Consider the following 26,926-nt stretch of genomic DNA (forward strand, 5'->3'; position numbering starts at 1 on the left):
AAGGAAAACTTAAACCACTTAATATACTCACAACTTGATCCACTTATAATAAAATAATTTATCACACCCATTTATTTACATAGTTGCCTAAAAAGCAAAACACTCTGATAGCACATGTTTAAACTGAGTCTTAAGAGGGGCCTGCCAAGCAGTGAGACTGATGCCGGGGCCCACGAGGCCAGGATAGGGGCCTGCCATGGAGTGAGGCCAGTGCCAGGGCCTGTGGGACTGAAATCAGGGTCTGCCAGGCGGCGAGTCTGGTGCTGGGGCCCACGGGGCCGGGACTGGGGCCTGCCAAGCGGTGAGGCCGGGACCTGGGCCTGCTGCACAGCAAAGGAACAGCAGGTCCCTGCAATCGTGTGGTCAGGAAGCACTTGAAGCTGCGGCTACCTCACCCCATCTCTCAGCAGATCTTTAGATCCAAGTGACCTCTATTAAAGAATTGGGTGTGAGTGGTTCAACTCATCATAGTCACCTTCTCACTGTCATGATTTCAGCAAATAGTGAAATAGTGTGGAAAATAAAAAGATTTTCAAGGAAGAGATAAACTTTGGGTGTGGAGAAGTAGAAACTCTAATACATTATTGGTGGGACTGCAAATTAATGCAACCACTTTGAAAAACAGCATGAAGATCCTCAGAAGAATGAAAATGAACTTACCATATGACCCAGCAATATCACCTATGAGTATCTACTAAAAAAAAAAAGAAAACCAGCCAGGCATGGTGGTGCACGCTTGTAATCCCAGCATTCGGGAGGCTGAGACCTGAGGATCGCAGTTTGCGGACAGCCTCAGCTACTTACCCTCTGCAACTCAGTGAGACCCAGTTTCCAAATAAATAAAAAATAGGGCAGGGGGTGTAGCTCGGAGGTTGAATGCCCCTGGGTTCCATCCCCAGACCCGCAAAAAAAAAAAAAAAAAAGACTATGGAACCAGCCAAGATGTCCATCAACAGATGAGTGGATTACAAAACTAAGGGAAATGTGCACAATGAAATTTTACCCAGCCATAAAGGAAAACAAAATTATCGCATCTACAGAGAAATGTCACAAAAAAATAAGAAATCAGATGCTTTTCCTAATGTGCGAAAACTAGGGAGAAATGGGTAATAGGAGAAACTAGTTGAAAAAGGGGCCCTACAGAGGAACAATTAAGTGACCTATCTGAGGGGATGGGAGGGGGAAGATGGAAACTCTTTAAAGCACATGATGTACTTAAATATATCAAAGTCAATCACTAAATAAAGCATGGGAATGAGGAAGGGGAAAGGAATGGGATGGGGATTGGATAAAGGCTAATTGGGTGATGTGTGCATGTATATCTCCACAAGGTTTTTATTCCATTAAAATGTTTGACTACAATGCACCAATAAAAATATTTTTAAAAGTCTTAAGAGTCACATTTTTCCAATTTCACATGTGAACTATAAAAATCATTTTGTGTGTGTGTGTGTGTGTGTGTTACTGAGGACTGAAGCCAGGGCCATTCTGATATATCCAGATAAGAAATACAATCAGAGCCAGGCGTGATGACCACACTTGTAATCCCAGTACTTGAGAGGCTGAGTCGAATCCAGCTTCAGCAACTCAGTGAGACCCTGCTTCCAAATAAAATATAAAATAGGTTGGGGGTGTAGTCCGGAGGTTGAAGGCCCCCGGGTTCCATCCCCAGCACCCCCCCCACCACACACACACACAAAATACAATCAGGCTGGGTTATAGCTCAGAGGAAGAAGGAAGAAAACACCTGGGTTCAATTCTTTCTTTTTACTTTATTTTTATTTTTTATTTTTTTTTTGGCGGGTATGGGGATGAACCCAGAGGCATTTGACCTCCGAGCTATACCCCCTGCCCAATTTTTTATTCTTTATTTTGAAACAGGTTCTCACTGAGTTGGGAAGGGCCTCACTAAGTAGCTGAGGCTGTCCGTGAACCACGAACCTCCAGTCTCAGCCTCTCAAATGCAAGGATTACAAGCGTACGCCACCACGCCCAGCTCTGGGTTCAATTCTTAATGCCAGCTGGGCATGGTGGCACACGCTTGTAATCCCAGCACTTGGGAGGCTGAGACAGGAGGATCGCACAAGTTCAAAGCCAGACTCAGCTATTTAGCTACTTAGTGAGGCACTCAGCAACTTAGTGAGACCCTGTTTCCAAATAAATTATAAAATAGGGCTGAGGATATAGCCGAGGTAAAAAGCTCCTGGGTTCCACCCCCCAGTACCACAAAAATAAATACTTAGTGCCACAAAAAAAAAAAAAAAAGCCTTTGTGGGCTGGGCGTAGTGGCGCACGCTTGTAATCCCTGTGCTTGGGAAGCTGAGACAGGAAGATGGCATAGGTTCAAAGCCAGCTTCAGCTACAGAGTGAGGCTCTCAGCAACTTAGTGAGACCCTGTTTCCAAATAAAGTAAAAATAGGTCTGGAAGTATAGCCCAGAGGTAGAAAGACCCTGGGTTCCATCCTCAGTACCACAAAAGAAAAAAAGAAAAAAAAAAGCCTTTGTGGAATTACCAAAAAGAGTACAAGACTAGAAAAAGAATGCAATCTTGGTTTTAATGTCTGCTCTGCTACTAAGTAAGTCTACTTAGTAATGACTAAGTAGACTTAACTAAGTAAGCTACTTAACGAATGACACTGTCTTAGCTTATACATCATTTTTCTCATTTGTCAACAGAATATTACTTGTCCTGCCTATTACAACAAGTGTATTGAAAGTCTCCAAAATTCAGTAAATTAGAGAAAATACTTCTGAAAAAAATATCATCCAAATGTAAGGTGGAAATGTGTCAAAAATGCACATCCTCCTATAATAAACAATATAGGACATGTTTTTCTCTGCTATGCAAAGACAGCATTTCTGATCATGACTGCTTTGTATGTATAGAGTGGGACTATTTGTGCATTTCATTCTATGACACATTTTACCTGTCTACTCTGAACAGCATGCCAGGTTCACAAACATAACCACAACATCAGAACCTGATAGCAAATATCATTCACATCCTTCCAGGACAGTCTGCTCCATCTTCATTCAGATGGCCAACCTACTCTGACAGCTACATATTTCCTGTTGTGACTAATTAATTTCAAATGATTAAAGCAAAGCCACAGAAACATTAAGTTATTTTAAACAATTTTTTTGTGGGTGTGGGGATGAAACCCAGGGGCATTTGACATCTGAGCTACACCCCCTGCCCTATTACTTTTTTTTTTTTTTTTTGCAGGTCTGGGGATGGAACCCAGGGACATTTGACCTCCGAGCTACACACCCTGCCCAATTTTTTATTCTTTATTTCGAAACAGGGTCTCACTGAGTTGCGGAGGGCCTCACTAAGTAGCTGAGGCTGTCTGCGAGCCGCGATCCTCAGGTCTCAGCCTCCCAAATGCTGGGATTACAAGCGTGTGCCACCACGCCCGGCTCCTATTTTTTATTCTTTATTTTGAAACAGAGGCTCACTAAGTGCAGAGGGCCTCACTAAGCAGCTGAGGCTGTCTGTGAACTGAGATCCTCTGGTCTCAACTTCCTGAATGCTGGGATTACAAGCGTGGGCCACCATGCCTGGCTCAATTTTCAACAATTTAATAATAAGTATCCATGTACCCATCAGCTAAAACCTAGGATGTTAATAACCTATTTTTAGTTGTGTGTGTGTGTGTGTGTGTGTGTGTGCGTGCGCGCGCGCGCGCTCGTGTGGAAGCAAGGGGCCTTCTACCTCCAGACTTTTTTTTTCCAGTACTAGGGATGGAACCCAGGGGCATTTTACCTCTGAGATACACTCCCAGCCCTTTTTTTTTTTTTTTTTTTTTTTTTTTTTTTTTTTTTTGGTGGTACTGGGGTTCCTGGAAGCCCTCCTTCCTCCGGGCTACACTCCCAGACCTATTTTATATTTTTGAAACAGGGTCTCTTACGCCAGCACGGCTGGCTTCGAACCTGCGTGATCCTCCTGTCTCCGCCTCCCAAGCGCGGGGATTACAAGCGTGCGCCACCACGCCCGGCGAGCCCTATTTTTTAATCTTTATGTTGAAACAGGGTCTCACTGAGTTGCAAAGGGCCTCACAAAGTGGCTGAAGCTGAGGCTGAAGCTGTCCGCGGACCGTGATTCTCCTGTCTCAGCCTCCCAAATGCTGGGATTACAAGTGTGTGCCACCATGCCTGGCTTCCTATTTTATATTTTATTTGGAAACAGGGTCTAAGCTGCTGAGGCTGGCTTCAAACCTGTAATCCTCCTGTCTCAGGCTACCAAGTACTGGGATTACAAGCGTGTGCCACAACGCCTGGCTCAATTTTTAAGTTTTTGTTTTGTTTTGTTTGCGGTACTGGAGATGGAACCCAGGGGCATTCTTTCTCCGAGCAACACCCCCAGCCCTATTTTTTGCTCTTTACTTTGAAACAGGGTCTCACTGAGTTGCAAAGGGCCTAAGTAGCTGAGACTGTTCTCGAACCACAACCCTCCTGTCTCAGCCTCCCAAATGCTGGGATTACAAACATGCACCACCACACCCAGTTAATTTTTTAAGTTTTTTAATAAAGTCACACTGGCACCAAATTCTTCCAACAATCAAAAAATCAGGGATTTTTTTTTCCTCTTCTGCATTACTGGGGATTGGACCCAAAGACATTCTACCTCTGAGCTCTACTCTTAGCTCTATTTTATTTATTTGGAAACGGAGTCTCACTAAGTTGCTGAAGGCCTTGCTAAATTGTTGAGGCTGGCTATGAACCTTTGATCCTCCAGTCTCAGCCTCCCAAGTACAAGGATTATAGGTGTATGCCACCATACTCAGCTCAGAAAATCAGATCTTCTTTATACCACTATGCCACTGATCAAGACTTTATCCAGGCAGAATTCGATTACAATATTCAGCTTTGTACTCCAGGTGAAAACTGGCTGAAAATGAGCTGACTGGGCAACGTCTCCTTTAGATGCTGTGTCATCATGGAAAAGTTGGTGAACTCTTCAATGGCATTCATGGCCCTCTCTACTTATTATCTGAAGATAACAAAAAATAGACATGGGCAGTTTTTGGAGACTAAAAATTCTCTAAGACTATGTTTTAACAAGAGTTCTTCTTAATGTACTCTACAAATTTGAATGTTACAGATACTTCTTGAAGTCGGTGCAGTGTTAATGTAGATCCAATTACATTAAAATGCAAATATTATAGATTCATGGTAAATTTTTTTTTTTGTACTGAGGATGGAACCCAGGGGCATTCTACCTCTGAGCTACACCCCCAGCCCTATTTTTTTTTTCTTTATTTTGAAACAGGGTCTCTCTGAGTTGCAAAGGGCCTCACTAAGTAACTGAGGCTGTCTGTGAACTGTGATCCTCCTGTCTCAGTGTCCCAAATGCTGGGATTACAAACGTGCACCACCACGCCCGGCTCATGGTAAAATTCTTGGAGTAACCAAAATGGCCTAGAAATTATTAGAAACTGGGCCTATTAGTGGTGTTGAAGTAAGAGTTCTAGTGGGGTTCTAATTCTCTCCTATCATACACTCATATGTAACTTATGTTAAATATGTTAAAACCGTTGGATACCACATGAGTCATTTGTTTCATTTGTTTTGTCCTGATCCTTCAGAAGTACAATAACTGCTTTGAAAGACATCATATCCTCAGGTTATCATTTGATATATATATATATATATATATAAATAATCAAGTAGAACAGCAGCCCTAACTACAAAAGGTTACTTAAAATAGGCAGAATGACATTGTTACAAATATAAGTACAACATCTGGTTCCATGTAACAAAGCTATTTCCATATTCCAACAGATGGCCCACAGTAATAATGCTTTGCTGATCTGGTTATAACAAATTCTATTAAATCAAAAATCCTGTACAGCAGATGCCTTTTCCAATTTCAGTATAAGTCAATCTCTTTAACCAAAACATTGTGCTTTGGTTCTTATTTGTGCACTAAAATCTGGTTATGCCAATTAAGATGGTCAAAATTTTTGACAGCTGTCATAAAATGCCACTGGTGTTTTCTGAGTTTTGAGGTAGAAAAAGTAAAGAGTACCTCCCTCTAGGACTGAAAGGCTAACAGTTAAAAATGGGGAAAAAATTTAGTTATAGGAAGGCTGAAAAGAGAATAAAAGTGAGCTTTTGCATTATGATGCCAGGGTTACTGAATAGTGGTGATGTGGAAAGTTAAATAACAAAGCCAGCAGTGAAAATAATGCAATTTCTGAGTTAAAGGGTATTATTATAGACAAACAAAAAACTATTCCTCTCTAAAGAACACATATTTCTGTACACTATACTGTTATTTTTTAAATACATGGATGCAAAAGCAAGTGAAATTTTGATGATTAGCTGCTTCTCCAACTATATTCAAAATTAAATCAAATTCTAGTCAGACTCACCTGAAATATTGCCCTGTATTTAATTCACAACCAGTAAACAAAACAATATAGTAATAAAGTGCTACTGAGTTCTAGTGAGAGGAGTTGCACTGGGATTGAATCCAGGGGCACTCTATTGCTGAAGTATATCCCCAACACTTTTTATTTTTTGAGACAATGTCTCAATAAATTTCTGAGGATGGCCTCAAACTTGTGATCCTTCTGTCTCAGCCTCTCAAATCCCTGGGATTACAGGCCCATGTTACCACTTCCAGCTAAGAACTACTGAGTTCTAAAAATAGACTGCAAGAGTTCAAACCTTAGCTCCTTCCATTCCTGGCTATACACCCTCAAGCAAGTTACTTAACCTCTCTGTGCCTAATTCCTCATCTTTAAAATTTCAATAATAAAATCTAGTTCTATCTTTAACAATAAATGTAAAGCATTTAGTTCATCTCTGTGCAAGTAGTAAAGCCTCAAAAATATATTAATTGCTATTATTATCACTACCACTCCTATCATCACAATATTAACCCCCATTATACTTCTAAAAGAAAAGGTAGAAATATGAGCCCAGTGGTGCACGCCTATAATCCTAGTTACTTGGGCAGCTGAGGCAGGAGGATGGCAAATTAGAGACCTGCCTAGACAACTTAGTGAAACCCTGTCTCAAATTTTTAGGTCACTGGGCATGGTGGGGCACGCTTGTAATCCCCGCACTTGGGAGGCTGAGACAGGAGGAGCGCTCAGCCAGCCTACACAGGCTTAAGAGACCCTGTTTCCAAATTATATATATATATATATATATATATATATATATATATATATATATATATAATGGGTCCGGAGTATAGCCCGGAGATAGACTAGGCTCCATCCCCAGTACCACCAAAAAAAGAAAAAAAAAAAAAAAAAAAAAAAAAAAACCAGGAAAGGGCTGAGGATGTAGCTCAGTGTACGAGGCACTAGGTTCAATTCCCAGTACCAAAAAAGGGAAGGGGGCAGAAATATGAAATGACTTAACACATAGGGCAAACAAGTGACAAAATCTGGTTGAGTCTATAAATTCCAAAGATTAATCATTAAAACTCAATGATTCTCCGAGTAAGTGAATTTTCCAGTCTGTCCAAGTCTCCAGGAATTTACGTGGGGATCCTGTTTAATTTACACCACCAGCACAGGGTAGTGTAAGTAACAGACTAAGAAAACATATTTGCTCACCCACTGATTTTAAGTGTGCCATCCTGGGCAAGTCGCCTAACCCAAACTCCAAATTGTTCTTTCAATTTTATAAGGAATTATGAGAGCAAGTGATATGTGTGAGAAAACATGCAAACCACTAAAGCTCAATAGGAATGTTCAAATGCCATGCCTTTGTTGTTGTTGTTGTTGTTGTTGTTGTTGTTGTTGTTGTTCTTTGGTGGTGCTGGGGATGGAACCCAGGGGCCTTCTACCTCCGGGCAACACTCCCAGACATATATATATATGAAACAGGGTCTCTGGCTTCGAATCTGCGCAATCCTCCTGTCTCAGCCTCCCAAGCACAGAGATTACAAGTGTGCGCCATCACACCTGGCTAAGCACCATGTCTTATTCATCTCTATATCCCTTAGGCCTAGCAAAATACACAGAAATTAAATTTGTGTGTGTGTTTGTGTGATACTAGGAGGGGGAACCCAGGGGCTTTCTAAAACCACTGGGCTACACCCCCGGCCCTATTTTTTATAATTTGTTTGGAAACAGGATCTCACTAAGTTGCTGAGAGCCTAAGCTGAGGCTGATTTCGAACCTGTGTGATCCTCCTGTCTCAGCCTCTCAAGCGTGTGCCAACACGCTGGGCAAGTCAAAATATTTTTAAAGAGCCATGGGAGGGGTTGATAATGTGAAGATCAGATGAAAATAGAAAAGGGTTTATTTAAGCAAGTAAGCAACCCAAATGTCCATCAATTGATAAATGGATAAAAATGTAGTATATCCATACAGGGGAATATTATTTGGCAATAAAATGGAAAAATCATTATATACAACAGTTTAGATGACCCTTGAAACATGCTAAGATGACAGACACAAAAGACTTTATGATATGAAATCGTATGATTCCATTTACAGAAAATGCTCACAATAGGAAAAGCTATAGAGATGTTAAGTACATTGATGGCTGCTTCAGATTGGAGAGAGGGAAATGTGGAGTGTCTGCTAATGGGCACAGGATTTTTTTTTAATGATATATTAAAAATTACTGTGGTTGTGGTAAATATACTAAAAACCATTAAATTGCATACTTTAAATAAGCAAATCGTACGGTGTATACATTATGTTTCAATAAAGCTTTGTTTTTGGTACTATGGACTGAACCCAGAAGCATTCTACCTCTGAGTTACACCCCCAGCACTGTTTTATTTTTTAATTTGAAACAAGTTCTTACTAAATTACTGAAGTTGGCCTCACACTTTCGAATCTCAGCCTCCCAAGTACTGGGATTACAGGCATGCAGCATCAAACCCAGTTCAATGAAGCTGTTAAGGAAATATATGACAAGCCAGGTCTGGTGATCCAGGCCTGTAATCCCAGTCTTAGGAGGCTGAGGTAGGATCACAGGTTAGAAACTAGACTCAGCAACTTAGGCTCTCAGCAACCTCGTGAGACTCCGTTTCCAAATAAATAAAATCAGGCTCGGAGTATAGCAGGTAGAATGCTTCTGGGTTCAATTCCCAGTACCAAAAAAGAAAAGAGAGTGAGAGAGAGTCTATCCCTCCATCCATCCTAAGAACTAATTAGGACAGGTCAAATCTTAAAAAAGAACTATTAAAGTATAAATGTCTTTAGAATACAAGTTTTTTTTTTTTCTTTTGAAGTAAAAGCAGAGTTTTCTGATACCTGAATAGCACTGATATGTGAAGAATGAGACTGAAGGAAGCATTAGGAGAAAATACGAAAAATACACTAGATTATAACCTCTACAGATCTTGGGGGGTGGGGAGACTCTTATGAAAACTCTTTTCAAATTCCTATGGTTACAAACTACTTCCTTTGGGTCTAGTTCATTATAGTCATTGTTTCTGAATTTCAAGACTGTAGAAAATCTTCCTATCCTGGGTTTCTGTAGTACTCCTGTACTTCCTGGTTGTTCTCTTATGCTTTCTTTACCTAGTAGCCTACTGTGACCCAAAATCCCAAACCTCAAAGTTCTTTCCCCACTATACTACTTCCCTCCAAACACACATCTTTTTTGGGGGGGTGGGGGGGTGGGGTACTAGGGATGGAACCCAGGGGCATTCTACCTCTGAGCTACACCCCTAGCCCTATTTTTTTATTCTTTATTTTGCAACAAGGTCTCATTGAGTTACAAAGAGCCTCACTAATTAGCTGAGGCTGTCTGTGAACCACAATTCTGTCTCAGCCTCCCAAATGCTGGAATTACAAGCATGGGGTACCACACCCAGCATCCAAACACACATCTATTCATGCTTTACTACTACTCTAGCCCTGTTACTGAAATATCTGTATATCATCTGCCTACTCTTCATATATAATGATTAAATGCATAACTTTAAGTAACTTGACCAAAGTCCCTTCATGATTATAATACTTCATGATAGATATGTAATAAGTTAAATACATGTAAAGAGCTTAGAACAATGCCTGGGATACATGATAGCTATTATTTTATTCTCAAACCACTACCTTATGTCAGATCTTCATTATCTTATTTCTAAAATTCTTCAAGAGCATTCTAGACAGTCTCCCACACCTAAAACACTCAGAACACTTCACTGAAACAAAGACCTTCCTCAGGAGCATTATCACTTTACTCTTGTTTTTAAGAACCATTATGGTATCCTATCAAACTAAACTCTATCCTTAAAAGACCCTCTACAAGAGAGGCACAGATGGTGGTGTGTACCTGCCAATTCTTGGAAGGCTGAGAAAGGGGCATCAGAGGTTTGAGGACAGCCTCAGCAATGTAGTAAAATTTTCAGAAACCTAGTAAGACTTTTTCAAAACAAAAAAAAAGGGGGTTGGAGTGTAGCTCAGAGGTAGACTGCCCCTAGGCTCTAATCTCCAGTATTACACAACACAAAAAGACTCCCTCACCAATCCTAAACTCACTTCACCAACAGATTCTCAGTGACAGTCAAGGTTATGATAATCTTTTGTAAATACCCTGACACACATCTGTTCAATCTCCTAGAGTATACTTCTTCCCCTTTGGAAATTCCTCTCTCTCTCTCACTTGTCACATATACCTTTGACCTTAGTTGTACTGTTATCCCAAACAGAAGATGGATGTTGTTTGGTGATTATGAATGATATACATGCTGTTTCTCCAAATGGAAGAAACCACTTCTGCTCATCTTTCAACAGAACTTTAAGCTTTTCAAGTCCCACATTTTATTCCTTGTGTCTCTTCTTATAGACTACTTCACACACAGACAGATTTTCAGTATTTCGTAGAATACACAAATGCTGACTTACTAAATATATACATACATGTATGTATATATATACACACACATATATATGTGTGTGCCTGAGAATGTAACAGAACAACATTCTATTTTCTACTGCTCCACCCATACTTAGCATAATGAAAGCAGATAGAATCTGTATTTAAAACTTTTTATTCTATATAGAAGGGAATATATACTAACAATTATACCAGATGTAAGAAAAAGGGGATATCAAAAACACAATTTGACTATACAATGTTAAAAATACGAGAATCCTGGCAATTTCAGTATCTAAAGAGTGACTTCAAAACAGATGTTTTATTTCACCCAAACTTATGAACTATAAAAAGCCAAAATAAACATGTCCTGGCCTCATCCAAAAAACACCTAATAAAGGCATGAGTAACTCCCCAGTACCTTCAGCAGCACAAAATCAAGAACAAGATTCACCTCAACTCTAACACAAAACCAAGAGAAAGAGAAACTCTCAGATTTCCCTAAGAAATTAAAAAATTCAATCACATCTATATGCCCCATCCAATCAGTTACTTTTTTGTTGTTCTTTAACTACACACCGCAGTCTAAAGGAGTAAAGGGTTTCTTTCACTGTTAGCATGGCCCATTCCCTGTAGAAAGAACAATCTGCCTCAAAAGAGAAAACACGGGAAGATGGAAACACGCAAAACACATGTTTCAAAACCAGTGTCAGGAGACAAAGTCCAATGTACTCAAAAGAAAGAGGGAAAGTGACATAAAGCTTCCACAAATGAACTAGGTGGAAGTAACTAGTGCTGCCTTGCAAGAAGAGCTATGTTAGTAACACTCCTATAGGACACGCACACTTTTTCACTAGTGAACAAAATAGAAGAAAAAATAAACACAAGAAAACGTTAGGGAGAGAGATATAAGATGCCCCCCCAATCATAATCTTTCAGGTCTATCCATTCAGGAATCCGACTAGGAACAGCACAGACATTCACTGCAGCAACACAAAATAAAAACGACCTTTGTTGATCATACACACAAAAGTAAAACAAGAGAAATGAAAACTATACGCCCCAATCCATCGGTAGCAAGCGCTTATCCTCTTTTGGGGATTAAACAGCAAAGAACAAGAAAAGCTAATGGACTCTAAGAAAAAAAAGCTATCAATGAAAACTAACCCCTGGAATGTCCCCTACTGGTCTCAATTTCAGAGAGTGCAACTCTTTGATTCTTCCCTCTCACCAACAGTCAGCCTCGGAAAAGCAAACTGACCTTAACACCGTCCACGCCACCCGGAGGAAATCAGAGAGGAAAAACCATCCCGTTACGCTCCCTCCTCACCAGCTGCAGAAATGGATGGGGTGGGGGGACGGGACAGCCTACCACGTGGGCAGGATGCAACACACACCGGACAGCAACACGTCCGCGAGGGCCGGCTGCGGTGCCCTAACGCCAGCAGAGGACACGGCGACAGGATGGGCGGGAACGCACAGGCCCCTGCACGGGCCTCCTCACCTCGCCGGGCACTCGCCAGGCGCCGGGTGCTGCCCGCCTTCCCGGCCATTAAGCACCCCCCGGGCTGGAAGGGAAGCGGCCGCATCGCGGGCCGGGGAGCCGGGCCAGGGGCGGGTCACGCGGGACGAGGCGGCCGCCGTCCGCGGCCTCGGCGCCCGGGGATCCGCGTCCGGCGCCCCGGGCCCCACCTGGGGGAGGGGCGAGGCCGGCGCCGCCGCTCGCAGCTGAGGGGCAGCGGCAGCTGGGGAAGCGCCGGGGAGGGAGGGAGGGACCCGCCGCCGCCGCCCGCCCGCCCGCGCCCCCGCGCCGCGGCTCGGCGGGCTAAGGCAGAGGGCGCCTCGCGGAGGGCAGCCCCGCCGCGTCCCGGGAGATGCCCAGCCCCGCCTCCCCGCCGCAGCTCCGGCCCGGCCGCCGCGGCCCCGACACCCACCTCAGGCTGCTCAGGCCGGGACGGCCCGGCCGAGCCCCCGGCCGCTGCGTGCGTCTCCGCCCCCGGGGAAAGGTCCCGACGGCGCCCGGTGCGAGCGGCCGAGGCCCCGAGCAGCGCCGAAAGCGGCGGCGGCAGCGGGAGCAGCCAACATCCGGGGCCGCGCACCCGGAACTACTTCCCGGCCCGCTCCCCTCCCGCCCCCGCCGCCCCCGCCTCTCGCGACGTCGCCGCGCCACGGCCCGGCGTCCGCGGCGTCACGGCCTGCGCGGCGCGGCGCCCAGCGCGCGGATCCCTCCGCGGGGACAAGTAGTGCCCGGACCGCCGCCGCCGCCGCCGAGCCTGCCTGCGGCGCGGGGCCTCGGCGCCTCCGGAGACCGCGGGGGGCGGCAGCGGAGGAGGTGGGCCGGCGACTGAGGATGGTCGGGAGCCGCGGCTTTGGATCCTTTCCAAGGATTCCAGGGCCCCCAAGCTCCCGAGGAGTGGCTCCTCGTGACCTTCCCCTCTCCGGCCCCCCAACCTCTGCCACCTCACCGTAGGGACAGCGCGGTCGGCCTGCCAACAAGCCCGACCCCCTCTCCGAACTGGCACCCTCTACAGCCCCCAGCAAAAGGCCTCGGACCTTCCTTCAGGACCTTCCTTTCGGAACTTCCCGTGGCCCGGGTTGAGGCCCCTGTTGGCGGAGGCCGTTCCCCTGCCTAGTCATGGTTTCCTAGTTCTGCTAAAAGGACTTAGAACTCTACAGGCCCTTCTGAGTCTCAGGCTCACTTCCAGGCTATGTACCTGCTATCAACAGGTGGAGCGTTTAGAAGGCTAGTTCCAGCGCCTGGTGGACTTTGGAATTTACGTCACTCTTCACTGATTCTTTCTCCAAACTATTAGCACTGATCATCTACCCTGTAATTTCACCCTTAATTACCACACAAGGTAGAATTTGCTATGCTTCATTTATGCTGGTCACTTATTCTCCCTACAGCAGCAAGAACACTTTCGAACTCAAAGTAGGTACTCAATATTTGGATATACAGGTATTTGTTAAGTGAATGCTAGGTTGTTCACCTGAATCAATTGGCCCTGGGAAGTTTTTTGACCTCAGCTAAAAACCTCCATTAGTTAAAGATCTGAGCATGCCATTCCCCCAACAAACAATGAACACCTGCCATTTGCCAAGCATTTCCCAGCACTGGGGATTCAAAGTACTCCCATATTCACTCTCTATATTAACATAGAAAAAAAATTTTTTTTGCGGTACTGGGGACAGAATCCAGGCGCATCCTACCTCTGAGCTACACCCCAGCCCTGTGTTTTATTCTTTATTTTAAAACAGGGCAAGTTGCAGAAGGCCTCACTGAGTAGTTGAGCTGTCAGCGAACCTGTGATCCTCCTGTCATAGCCTCCCAAGTACTGGGATTACAAGCGCGCGCCACCACATCCGGCTTAATATAGCAAGATTCTGAAGATTCATTCACTCAGTTCCATCTAACAAATACTTTTGAGTCACTATTGAACTTGCCAGAAATTACGTTAGTACTCAACGTGTATCAGTGACCGGGACAGCTAGAAGATAAGGTCAGAGAATGGGGTCTTGTAGACTGCTATAAGGACCTTGGCTAAAACAACCTCTCTGGGACTTTGAACAGAAGACTACTCGCTTACTTTGCCAATAATAGATGGCAGGAGGATAGTGGTGAAAGCCAGAGGCTTCATTATTCCGGGCCAGATGATAGCCTGGACCAGGATGGTAGCAGTGAGCAAAATACAGACTCTATAACTTTAAAAACCCACAGTCAAGTGGAAAGCAGGGCATTAAATAATTACAATACAGTGTGATAAAGGGAATGGTATCCAAAGAGTCTACCCGCGCCATCTTTCCTGAGAGGGTAGAAGTTCCCAGAGCTACAAGTTTCCAAGAGAATTGGAAGTTTCTGGTTCTTTGTTCGTCCATTGGGTGCATCCTCACTAACAGCCCCACTGGCCTTCTTCCCAGCCGTTCCCTCTCATCTGAGTGGGACTTTCATGGGTACTGAAGAACAGTCTGGGTCATATAGTTAAGGAGATGAGCAAAGTTGATATGATCCCCACTTGTCAGAGGAAGAAACTCAGATCAGTAGTCACCAGGTTTAAACCTGAGACTAGAATCAAGGCCATGAAAGTCCCGAATCATTAATCTGTCTGAGCCATCTAAGTGGAGTCATCCAGAGGACGAAGGGAAGTGAAAGATGAGTGTTTGAACTTAGATCCAAGTCTGAAGGGTTAGACTCCCACCCACCGCCGCCTCGTATAAGTCTTGAGCAGCTCCTCACCTTTCACTTGTCTGGGATTCCAAGGTGCTTCCCTAAATCTCTTTTTCTGGACTACTTACTGGGGTGTAGGGCAGGAGAGAGAACAGGGCTGGAGAGCTAGCTGCCGGAATGGGGTGGGGAGATGAGTATCAGCATCTTTGAGAAGGAATGAACCATGAGTCACAAAGTGTCAAAAGGTGAAGGAGCAATTAAGTTGTTCTGTGTATGGGATTCCTGTTAAATGAGTAGAGTTGGGCTGTTCTTACCGCAATAACAAAAAATGGGTACCAGGCACGGTGGGGCATGCCTGTAATCTTAGTACTGGAGAGGCTGAGATAGGAGAACTGCAGGTTTGAGACCAGCCTCGGCAACTTAGCAAGATTCTGTTGAAAAAATAAAAATAAAAATAAATTTAAAACGGGTGGCGAAAGCCAGGAGTGGTGGTGCATGCTTATAATCCCAGCATTTGGGAGACTGTACGGGAGGATCAGGATAGTGGTTCGCAGCCAGCCTCAGCTACTTAGTAAGGTCCTTTGCAACTCAGTGAGATCCTGTTTCAAAATAAGAGTAAAAAATAGGGTTGTGGGTGTTACTCAGAGGTAGAATATCCCTGGGTTCCATCCCCAGTACTGCAAAATAATTAATTAATTAATTAATTAAATAAATAAAAAGGGTTGCAGGTCTAGGTCAGAAGTGGAATTCCCCTGGAATCAATCCCCAGGAACATTAAAAAAATGGTAACTGAGATGATGGATATGTTAATTTGCTTTACTATAGTAACCTATTTATGGTCTGTATATAGAATGTAACATCATGTTGTACACCTTAAAAAGGCAAAAAAAACACCTTATTTTTAAATTTTTAATGGAATGAGGCCCTCTACAACCTAGTGAGACCTTGTTTCAAAATAAAAAAATAAAAATGAAATAGGGCTGGGGGGTTGTTGTAGCTGAGATAGAATGCCTCCTGAGTTCAATCCCCAGTACAATAAATAAATGCATACATACATACATACATACATACATACATACATACAGCCGGGCGTGGTGGCTCACACTTGAAATCCCAGCATTTGGGAGGCTGAGACAGAAGGATTGAAGTTCACGGACAGCCTCAGCTACTTAGTGAGGCCCTCTACAATTTAGTGAGACCCTGTTTCAAAATAAAAAAAAAAATAGGGCAGGGAGTATAGCTCAGAAGTCGAATGCCCCTGGGTTCCATCCCCAGATCCAAAAATACATACATACATACATACATACATACATACATACATACATACATGGAAACAATGGTGCCAGAAGCTGTGGCACACCCCTGAAATTCTAGTTGCTTTAGAGGCTGAGGCAAGAAGATTGCAAGTTCAAGGCCAGGCTGGACAACTTTGCAGACTCTGTACCAAAAACTTAAAAATATCAGTATTTTGGAGGCTGAGACAGAAGGTTTGAAACTTGGTATCCAGCCTTAGTAACTTAGACCCTCAGCAACTTAGTAAGACACTGTTCAAAATAAAAATAAAATATGTCTGGGAAGTATAGCTCAGAAGTAGAATGCTCCTAAGTTCAGTCCCCAATACCATAAAAAATAAACAAATGAATAAGTGGGCTAAGGGTGTAGCTCAGTGCAATAGCACTTGGATAGCATTCGTTCACTCCTCAGCACTAAAGGACTAAAAATAAAAAGGGCTAGTGGTGGAGTGTCCCCAGGTTCAATCCCCAGTACCACAAAAGAGAGACAGGAAGGAGGGAACATAACCCAACTCAAAAAGTACTATAATGGCCATAGCAGCCAGGGGGTATCTGGGCCTTCGTAAGAAAGGAAAGTTTAAAACCCGGGTTGGAAAGCAAGAGTTGACCATAAACCTGGATTCAGAGCTAATATTCCATAACTTCTTGCATGAAGAAGAAACTATATCAAATTTAGCTTCTCTACATCTCTGTTTCCTTGCCCATTAAGTGGAACCAATAACTCATAGATACCTAGCCAAAGAGATCATGCACAGGCAATCAAAAAATAAAAGCCCCCAGCTTGGCATGGTGGCACACACCCATAATTCCAGTACTTGGGAGGCTGAGACAAGAGGATCGCAGGTTTGCAGCTAGCCTCAGCAACTTAGGCCCTTTTTCAAAATTTAAAAAAAAAAAAAAAAATTTTTTTTAAAGGATTGAAGGTATAGCTCAGAGGTAAAATGCTCCTGGCTTCAACCCCCCTTAGCCTCCCAAGAAGCCCCCAAAGACAGTTATTTCCATTATGTATGAGGTTGAGTATCAACAAATAGTGTACTGTGTTGGGAAGTGGGAGCAGGTGGAAGGCGGGGGTGCAGAGCCAGGAGAGCCCTTGAGAAGATGGTATTTAACTCAGGGGACAAAGCCTTAAGAGACACACATTGCTCAAAGCCATGAGATAGAGGTTTTATTGTCTTGCATTGTTTGCCATATTTTCCCAGCTTCATCTGGATTATAAATTCCCTAAAAGGAACAGAGCCCAGAGCCGTGCTGTAAGAGCCCTACAAAAACCTTGATTCAGCACTGGCAGCACTTCAACAGCAGGGTGTTGAACACTCCACGTGACCCACAGCTACTTAGACAGATGAGGCTTTTCCCGATCCGAGTTTTCTTCTTTTGTATTTGTCGTAAGAGGAAAGCAGAAAATGAGAAATGAATTTAAAATGAGCCAAGACCTGCAAGAAGGAGAGACAAAAACATGAGGCGACCCTTCCTATCATTCCCAGCCCTGGAGGAGCCTTCCAGATTCCCTGGATATCTTTATATAACACTCTAAAATTCATATACTAGATGCAAAAACAAAGGGCTCTACATAGGCCATTGGGAGCTATCAGTGTTCTGACTGCAATAGAATGATAACACTAGGGTCTTAGTCACAAAGCATACTTAACCTTCAATAATCATTTATCAAGTATCTACTCTATACCTGGCATTGTACTAAATACCAAGGAGTCAAAAAAGAATAAAGAGGAGACATATAAACAATCTCAGTGTGAATTGGTAGAGATTTATACTTGTGCTATGGAAACAAAGAAAGTTTAACTGGTCAGTTTGACGGTGGTTAGGCTGCAGGTATGTAGGGGGAAAAGCAAAGTTTCATCTTTAAACTGTAAGGGTAAACCAGACTTGGTGGCGCACGCTTGTAATCCCAGCGTTCAGGAGGCTGAAACAGAAGGGTTGCAGTTCCAGGACAGCCTCAGCTACTACTTAGGCCCTTTGCAACTCAGTGAGACTTTGTTTCAAAATAAAGAATTAAAAAATGGGGCTGGGGGTGTAGCTCAGAGATAGAATGGCCCTGGGTTCCATCCCCAGTTTCGGGGGAAAAAAAAAAATTAAGGGTAAATCTGGGTGGTGACACATGTTTGTAATCCCAGTATTTGGGAGGCTGAGACAGGAAGTCCATGGTTTTCAGCCAGCCTCAACAAACTAGAGGGGCACTCTGCAATTTAGTGAGATTCTGTTTCAAAAACAAAAGAATAAAATAGGACTGGGGGTGTAGCTCGGAGGTAGCATACCCATGGGTCCCATCCCTAGTACCACAAAAAAAAAAAAAAAAAAAAGGCTGGGGTATAGCTTAGATATAGGATACCCCTGAGTCCTATCTTTAGTACCAAAAGGAAAAAAAAAAAAAAAAGTAAGGCTAGCCAGACCTGGTGGTGCATACCTGTAATCCTAGGAGGCTAAAATAGGAGGATTGCAGGTTCAAGGACAGCCTCAAAAATTTAGAGGCCCTCAGCAACCTAGTGAAATCCTGTTTCAAAAGAAAAGATAAAAACATCTGGAGGTATAGCATGGAGGTAGAATGCCCCTGGATTGCCGGGCATGGTGGTGCACGCTTGTAATCCCAGCGCTTGGGAGGCTGAGACAGGAGGATATCACAGGTTCGAAGCTAGCCTCAGCTACTTAGTGAGGCTCTCAGGAACTTAGTGAGACCCTTTTTCCGAATAAAATAAAAAATAGGTCTGGGAGTGTAGCCCGTAGGTAGAAAAGCCCCTGGGTACCACCCCCAGTACCACAAAATAAAATTAAATAAATAAATAAATAAATATGACCGGGTGTGGTGGTGTACACTTGTAACCCCAGCATTTGGGAGGCTGAAACTGGAGAATTGCAGTTTGAGGACAGCCTCAGCTACTTAGTGAGGCTGTTTGCAACTCAGTGAGACCCTGTTTCAAAATAAAGAAAAAAAAATAGGGCAAGAGGGTGTAGCTTGGAGGTCGAATGCCCATGGCTCCCATCCCCAGACCTGCAAATACATAAATACATAAATACATAAATACATAAAATGCACCTGGATTTAATTCCTAGTACTAAGAGGAAAAAACCACAAACATTCTTGAGTTCCTGCCCTCTGCGAGCTTGGCGTTAACTTCCGATTATTATCAGTTAGGCAAAATGTGATCCCTCTCAAAGACTATAGTCCTTCATTATTTTCTACAGAAAGGAGTACCTGAGAATATTCCCCTCCCTCAGTAGAAGGCTAAAATAGCGGACTTTTAGTGTGGGCTTGGTCTTGGATCTGGCTTTTGCTAATCTGGCAATGAATTTGCACTAAGTGCGCTCAGACCAGACCCCCCACCCCACCCCACCACCAGATCTTGTTTCTCATAACCACCCCGTACAAACCTTGGCTTACCTCTCCTCTCAGAATCAACCAAGCTAATTAAAAACCTAATGAAATGCACAAGGGCACCAAGACAGCTGAGCAAACATTAGCAAAAGCGTAAAGTGTTTACGGTATGCGTAAGCAATAGTACAGATGAAACTTGGGTGGCACTTGGAAAAGTGAGTCAGAGGATGGATGTTCAAATAGCGTGGGACCAGGGGAAATCTTTATCAATTTGTTAGCAGCGTATTTGGAATGATAGAAGGAAAGGAACCTGGTTTGCAGAAAAAAGCAAAGTTTGTAGCCCAGAGGAGCCTGAAATTCCAGGTACAAATTTGGTAGTTAAGAAACCATTGAGTTCAAGTTGTGCTGTTTCTGGCTTACTTTGTGCTTAATGAGCTAAATTAAGGACCACCAAGAACCCCCAATGCTGGAAGGGGAAACTGGTAAGGGAGTAGCTAACGTTTATTGAGTGTTTCTTGTGTAGCTGCCAACATGCTTTGCCCTTTGCATAAGATTTCATTTAATCCTTACAGCAAAACTAGGAAATGGTCATCTCCATTTTAAAGAAAAGGAAACAGGCTCAGTAGTTTGAGAGTAGGAGTCAGGGCTTGAACCCCCCAGAACCCTCTGATTCTAAAACCCTCTGTGATCCTCCTGTCTCAGCCTCCCAAGTACTGGGATTGCAAGCATGCGCCACCACACGTAGCTTTTATTCTTTATTTTGAAGCGGGGTCTTACTAAGTTCCGAAGGGCTCACTGAGTAGCTGAGGCTGGTCTGGAACCTGTGATCCTCCTGTCTCGGCCTCCTAAATACTGGGATTACAAGTGTGCCCCACCACTCCAGGCGTCCCCACTAGATCGAAATATGCCACATGTGTGTTCTATAAATTACATCTGGATTTTATCTGCTCCTAAAATGAAATTTTCTAGAAAGGCTAGCAAAATTAATATCAATTTATTCAGTAACCATTTATTAATGCTTGCTCTTCTGTGCTGAGGGATGGGATTACAAAGATAAAAGCAATAGCTAGGGGGCAGTATAGCATAATAGAGATCAAGAGACGGGCTCCCTTGCCTGCAACTGAACTCGGCCCTGCCTCTCACTAACTCAGGGACTCTAGTTGGGCAAATTGCTTGATTTCTCTGAGCCTCAGTTTCTTCATCTGCAAATGAGAATGGTAACAGCAGCTACTGCACAGGTATGTTGTGAGTTAACTGAAACATTGCACAGGAAGAGTGATAAGCCCCGCGTTCACCACAGAAGAAGGGTTACAAATGTCAGCTCACATTTTCCTATATGATTCATGTAGAAAGGATAGCAGAGGAAGGAATTCAATCTGATCAGGGATGGGCTTTTTGTTTTGGTTTTTCTGTTTTTGCAGAACTGGAGTTTGAACCCAGGGACATTCTACCTCGGACCTATACCCCAGTCCTATTTTTTTTTTTTTTTTAATTCTTTATTTTGAAACAGGGTCTCACTACATAGTTGAAGCTGGCCGCGAATCTGCGATCCTCCAGTTTCAGCCTCCCAAGTATTGGGATTACAAGTTTGCACCACCACGTCCAGCTAGGGATGGGTTTTTAAGGAAGAGTTTTCAAATACAGAAACACTGGCACGTAACCCTGAAAAATGAGTTCAAGTTTGTGGAGGCAAGATAAAAAGAATGAGTCTAAGTATGAAGGCTGGGCTCTGTTCTCTAAGACAGGAAAGATCTGCCAGGCCCTTCCATCTTCCCCAGCTCCAGGGCAGGGATCAGAGGAGAGCTGTTTGGCAACTATCACGGTTCAGTTCCTCCCTCACCCAGGCCTCTTCACTTCATTCCTCCACTGGAGTTGGTGGCAAAAGCACCCCCTTCTCTCCTCTGCCAAAAAATAAACCTTACTTCTTATGCATAAAACTCCCTCTGAGAGTCTGTTTTTACATCTAACATAAAACATCATGAGTGTATTCTGTATAATTTTTTTTGAGGGTCCGGGGATAGAACCCAGGGGCATTCGATTTCCGAGCTACACCCTCTGCCCTATTTTTTATTCTTTATTTTGAAAGAGGGTCTCACTGAGTTGCAGAGGGCCTCACTATGTAGCTGAGGCTGTCTGCGAACCACTATCCTCAGGTCTCAGCCTCCCAAATGCTTGGATTACAAGCGTGCGCCATCACGCCGGCTTATCATTTTATTTTATTTTTTTGTGGTACTGGGGTTCCTGGAAGCCCTTCTACCTCCAGGCTACACTCCCAGGCCTATTTTTACATTTTTATTTGGAAACAGGGTCTCCTAAGCCAGCGCACGCGACTGGCTTCGAACCTGCGCGATCCTCATGTCTCAGCCTCCCAAGCGGGGATTACAAGCGTGCTCCACCACGCCCGGCAGGCTTATAATTTTAAATAGAAAGATATTTGTACAAAGCAGACACCTCACCATGGAGAACTAGTTAAGGAAAATATGTATTAATTCATTAAAACATTAAATTTGTGTGTGTGTGTGTGTGTGTGTGTGTGTGTGTGTGTGTGTGTGGTACTGGGGATGGAACCCAGGGCCTTTCTACCTCTGGGCTACAATCCCAGACCTATTTTATATTTTATTTGGAAACAGGGTCTCACTACATTGCTGAGAGCCTCACTAAGTAGCTGAGGATGGCTTTGAACTTGTGCAATCTTCCTGTCTCAGCCTCCCAAGCACTGGGATTACAAGCCTGTGACACCATACCTGTTTTTTTTTATTTTGAAGCAGGGTGTTGCTAAATTTCTGAGAGTTTAGCTAAATTGCTAAGGCTGGCCTTGAACATGCAGTCTTCCTGTCTCAGCCTCCTAGTACTGGGGTTACAGAAATGTGTCACCACTCCCAGCTTTCCATTTTCTTATCTAGAATTAATGTGTTTCTAAAGTCACTGGCATTAAGATAAATCTTTGAAGCTGGGCATAGTGGCACACACCTCTAGTCTCAGTAATTGGGAGGTTGAGATACAATATGTGAGACTCTTACTAAGCTAGTGAGACCTTGTTTTAAAACATAAAAGTAGCCGGGCGTGGTGGCACACGCTTGTAATCCCCGCGCTTGGGAGGCTGAGACAGGAGGATCACACAGGTTCGAAGCCAGCCTCAGCTGCTTAGTGAGGCTCTCAGCAACTTAGTGAGACCCTGTTTCAAAATAAAATATAAAATGGGTCTGGGAGTATAGCCCGGAAGTAGAAATCCTCTGGGTTCCACCCCCAGAACCATCAAAAAAAAAAAAAAAAAAAAAACCATAAAAGTAAACACGGCTGGGGGTGTTGCTCAGAAGTAAAATGCCCCTGGGTTCAATTCCCAGTACCCCTCCCAAAAAAAGAAAGTAGCATGTGCCTGTCTGTAATCCCAATACTTGAGAGGCTGAGACAGGAGAATAACAGGCTTGAGGACAACCTCAGCAATTTAGTGAGGCCCTCTGCAATTTACTGAGACTCTGTTTCAAAATAAAATAAGGCTGGGGCTATATCTCACAGGTAGAATTCCCCTGGGTTCAATCCCCAGTACCACCACCAAAAAAAAAAATATATATATTTGATCCAGCCTATCAATGTTTAAACTTCCAACTGCCCTATAAATTTCTTAAAAGTCTATGTGAGAGCTGGGTGTGGTGGCGTATGCTTGTAATCCTAGCATTCGGGAGGCTGAGACAGGCAGATTGTGGTTCACATACAGCCTCAGCTATTTAGGCCCTCTGCAACTTAGTGAGACCCTGTTTCAAAAATAAAGAATAAAAAAGCCGGGCGTGGTGGGACATGGTTGTAATCCAAGCATTGAGGAGGCTGAGACCTGAGAATCACAGTTCACGGAAAGCCTCAGCTACTTAGTGAGGCCCTCTGCAACTTAGTGAGACCCTGTTTCAAAATAAAGAATAAAAATAGGGCAGGGGGTGTAGCTCGGAAGTCGAATGCCCCTGGGTTCCATCCCCAGACACACACACACACACACACACACACACACACACACACACACACAGAATAAAATATAGGGCAGGGTGTGCAGCTTAAGATCAAATGCCCCTGGGTTCCATCCCCAGACCCACACACACAAAAAAAGTCTATATGAATCAAAACTCAAATAAGAGCCAGGCATGGTTGTACACAACTGTAATCCCAGTACTTGGGAGGCTCATACAGAAGAATCGATAGTTCAAGACTAGCCTCAGCAATTTAGGAAGAGTCTCAGCAACCTAGTGAGATGCTGTTTCAAAACAAAAAATTTAACAAAAGGGCTAGGGGTGTAGCTTGGAGGTAGAAGATCCCTGAGTTCAATCCCCGGTACCATAAAAACAAAAACAAATAAAACTCAAGATTCACATGTTAAAATTGTTATGCCCTTTAAACCTGCTTTGAATTTTAAGTTCTTCTACTCTTTTTTCCTGTAGTGTTCCCACAATCTGCATTTTGCTGGTTACTTCCTTTTGTTGGTATTATTATTATTATTACAATTATTATTATTATTATTATTATTATTATTATTTTGCTGTACTGAGTATGGAATCTAGGGGCATTCTACTTCTGAGCTATACCCCAGCCCTATTTTTTATTCTTTCTTTCTTTGGTACTGGGGGTGAAACCCAGGGGCTTTTCTACCTTCGGGCTATACTCCCAGACCTATCGTATACTTAGTTTAGACACAGGGTCTCACTAAGTTGCTGAGAGCCTCACAAGTAGCTGAGGCTGGCTTCGAACCCGTGCGATACTCCTGTTTCAGCCTCCCAAGCGCGGGGATTACAAGCGTGTGCCACCATGCCCGGCTGTATACTTGATTTAGAAACAGGGTCTCACTAAGTTGCTGAGAGCCTCACTAAGTAGCTGAGGCTAGCTTTGAACCTGTGCGATCCTACTGTTTCAGGCTCCCAAGTGCTGGGATTACAAGTGTGAGCCACTATGCCTGGCTTTCTCTGATGATATTTATCATGCACTCTGCCCTCTGTATTTCCTGTAAATCAGTAGTTGGGTCCAAAGGCAGGATCAGACCCTATCTGTGTTTTTTGTGAGATTTTTTGTTTGTTTGTTTTGCACATAAAATATATCTGGTTATCTTTATTTTTATTTAAACAATTTTTAAATTTTTTATTAATGCAGTATATATTTTTTTGATTAAATATTTAAAGTTAATCATTTCCTTCCAATAAGTCACAATCAGCACAACTTAAATTGCAAGCTGACACATGGTTTGGCCACTATAAGAAAACTGAGTTCTAAGAAACCCTAAAATTAAACGTAGTCCTGCTGTTACCATGTTACCTTTTCATTACCATTATCTCATTCATTAGGCTTTGTGAAACACACTAATAATGACATCCAAGACTGTGCTAGGAACCGTGTTATAATAATTGGGATCATTTATGAAGTCACTACTATAGGCCAACTAATATATTTAGGACATCTCTAATGGCTGTGACAACTCCTCTGTACAAGTTTTATTATCCTAATTTTAAAGAAGAAAACTAAATATCAAGAAGATAAGTGAGTTTCCGAAGTCCACAAATTGGCAAAGGACAGAAGCAGAGGTGGTATGGAACCCAGACCTGGCTGGCCCCGGAGGCTGGCTTCTTTCCACTAGCTCCCAGTTCTTTGAAAACACAACTGAACTGTAAGAGTGATCCCTGCCTTCAATGGGATTATGTCTGTTTAAGAAAAAGAGATAAATCACTAGGATAATTAAAGAAGAGCAGACAAGAAAACTCTATATGAAAATGAGCAATGGAAATGTGTGCACTCTGTGAGTGGTGACTGCTATAAATGAACAGTAAGGAGGAGGGGAGACATCAGTGTTGATTGAAGTTCCTAGGGGAGGCTTCATCAAGCAATGCAGAAATTATCGCAAATATAAAAGCTCTATCAATGAGCAAAGGGTCCTTTGCACAAACATCCTCTCCCTTGGGATCCATGTCACACTGACACAAAGATTTTGTCACCATGGCAACTGGTCATTGGACCAATGAAATAATCAGTTGTCATGGTAACATGATCTCCATCTTAACTCCCACCAGGCACCTGTTCTAAATCATCACATCCTTCAACAACCTTATACCACCTCAAATGTCCTTTCTTCTTTCCCCTGGTCACCCTGTTATCCCCCGCCACCTATATTGGAGCCCCCTAAATATATGTTTAGATGGATATATGAGATTGTGAAAGCCAGAGCATATGATAGCTGCACTATTGACAAGGAAAACCCTGGAGAATGGAAGAGTTGAATGATCCTGAGCACTGGAGCCAGAACATGTAATGTCCCCCTCCCCTCAGTTCCCTGAGTGTGACTTTTGGATTTTGAGACATGGTACCATTCTGATTATCTTCTTGCAGCTCTTGGTTCCTTCTTCTTCCTTCTCTTGTCTTCTAAATACAGATGTCTCTAAAGACTCCACCCCTTCTCCAGACGGCACTGTAACCACCAGCCACGGGAAAGCTATCGAACCCTTGAATTATACATGTGCTGGGCTGAGATATGCCATCAATATAAAATGCACACAGGTTTTAAAACTTACAAATATAATGTAAAATATCTCACTGATAATTTTTTTATTAATTACATGTTGAAATGGTAATAATTTGGGTATAGTGAGTATAATAAACCATATTATTAAAATTTCTTAATTCTTCCTTCCCTTTCTCCCTCCCTCCCAGTACTGGGGATAGAACCCAGGGGCACTCTACCACTGAGCTACATCCCCTGACCCCTTTTTTATTTCTTATTTTATTGCCAAGGTTGGCCTCTATGATCCTCCTGCCCCAGCCAGAGTTGCTGGGATTATAGAAGTGCACTACCATGGCATGTTCTTCCTTCCTTCCTTCCTTCCTTCCTTCCTTCCTTTCTTTCTACCTCTGAGCTACACCCCCAGTCTGATCTTTTTTTTTTTTTTTTTTTTTTTTGGTGATACTGGGGTTCCTGGAAGCCCTTCTACTTCCGGGCTACACTCCCAGACCTATTTTATATCTTTTTATTTGGAAACAGGGTCTCCTAAGCCAGCGCGGCTGACTTCGAACCTGTGCAATCCTCCTGTCTCCGCCTCCCAAGCACAGGGATTACAAGCATGTGCCACCATGCCTGGCTGATTTTTTATTCTTTATTTTGAAACAGGGTCTCACTTGCAAGGGGCCTCACTAAATAGTAGCTAAGGCTGTCTGCGAACAGCGATCCTCCTGTCTCAGCCTCCCAAATGCTGGGATTACAAGTGTGTGCCACCACACCCAGTTCTGAAAATTTTAAATAGCATGCGTGGCTTACATTCACAGAGTTATAGTTTGAATAAGATGATGTTATGGTTTGGGAAACTGTCCCCGGGGACA

The 26,926-nt window shown here is 43.4% G+C and overlaps 1 protein-coding gene across 1 annotated transcript in view; it reads right to left on the minus strand.

Annotated features, from left to right (window-relative positions):
* Positions 1 to 12,212, minus strand: part of FOXJ3 (forkhead box J3) — a gene marked incomplete at both ends in the record, with an annotated part of 123,850 nt that extends 111,638 nt beyond the window's left edge. The window contains one exon of the mRNA XM_080692967.1: positions 12,176 to 12,212. The remainder of the gene's footprint in view (positions 1 to 12,175) is intronic.
* Positions 12,213 to 26,926: the final 14,714 nt, after the last annotated feature.

This window comes from Muscardinus avellanarius (assembly GCF_963383645.1).
Source record: "Muscardinus avellanarius genome assembly, chromosome: 3".
Classification (NCBI taxonomy): Eukaryota; Metazoa; Chordata; class Mammalia; order Rodentia; family Gliridae; genus Muscardinus; species Muscardinus avellanarius.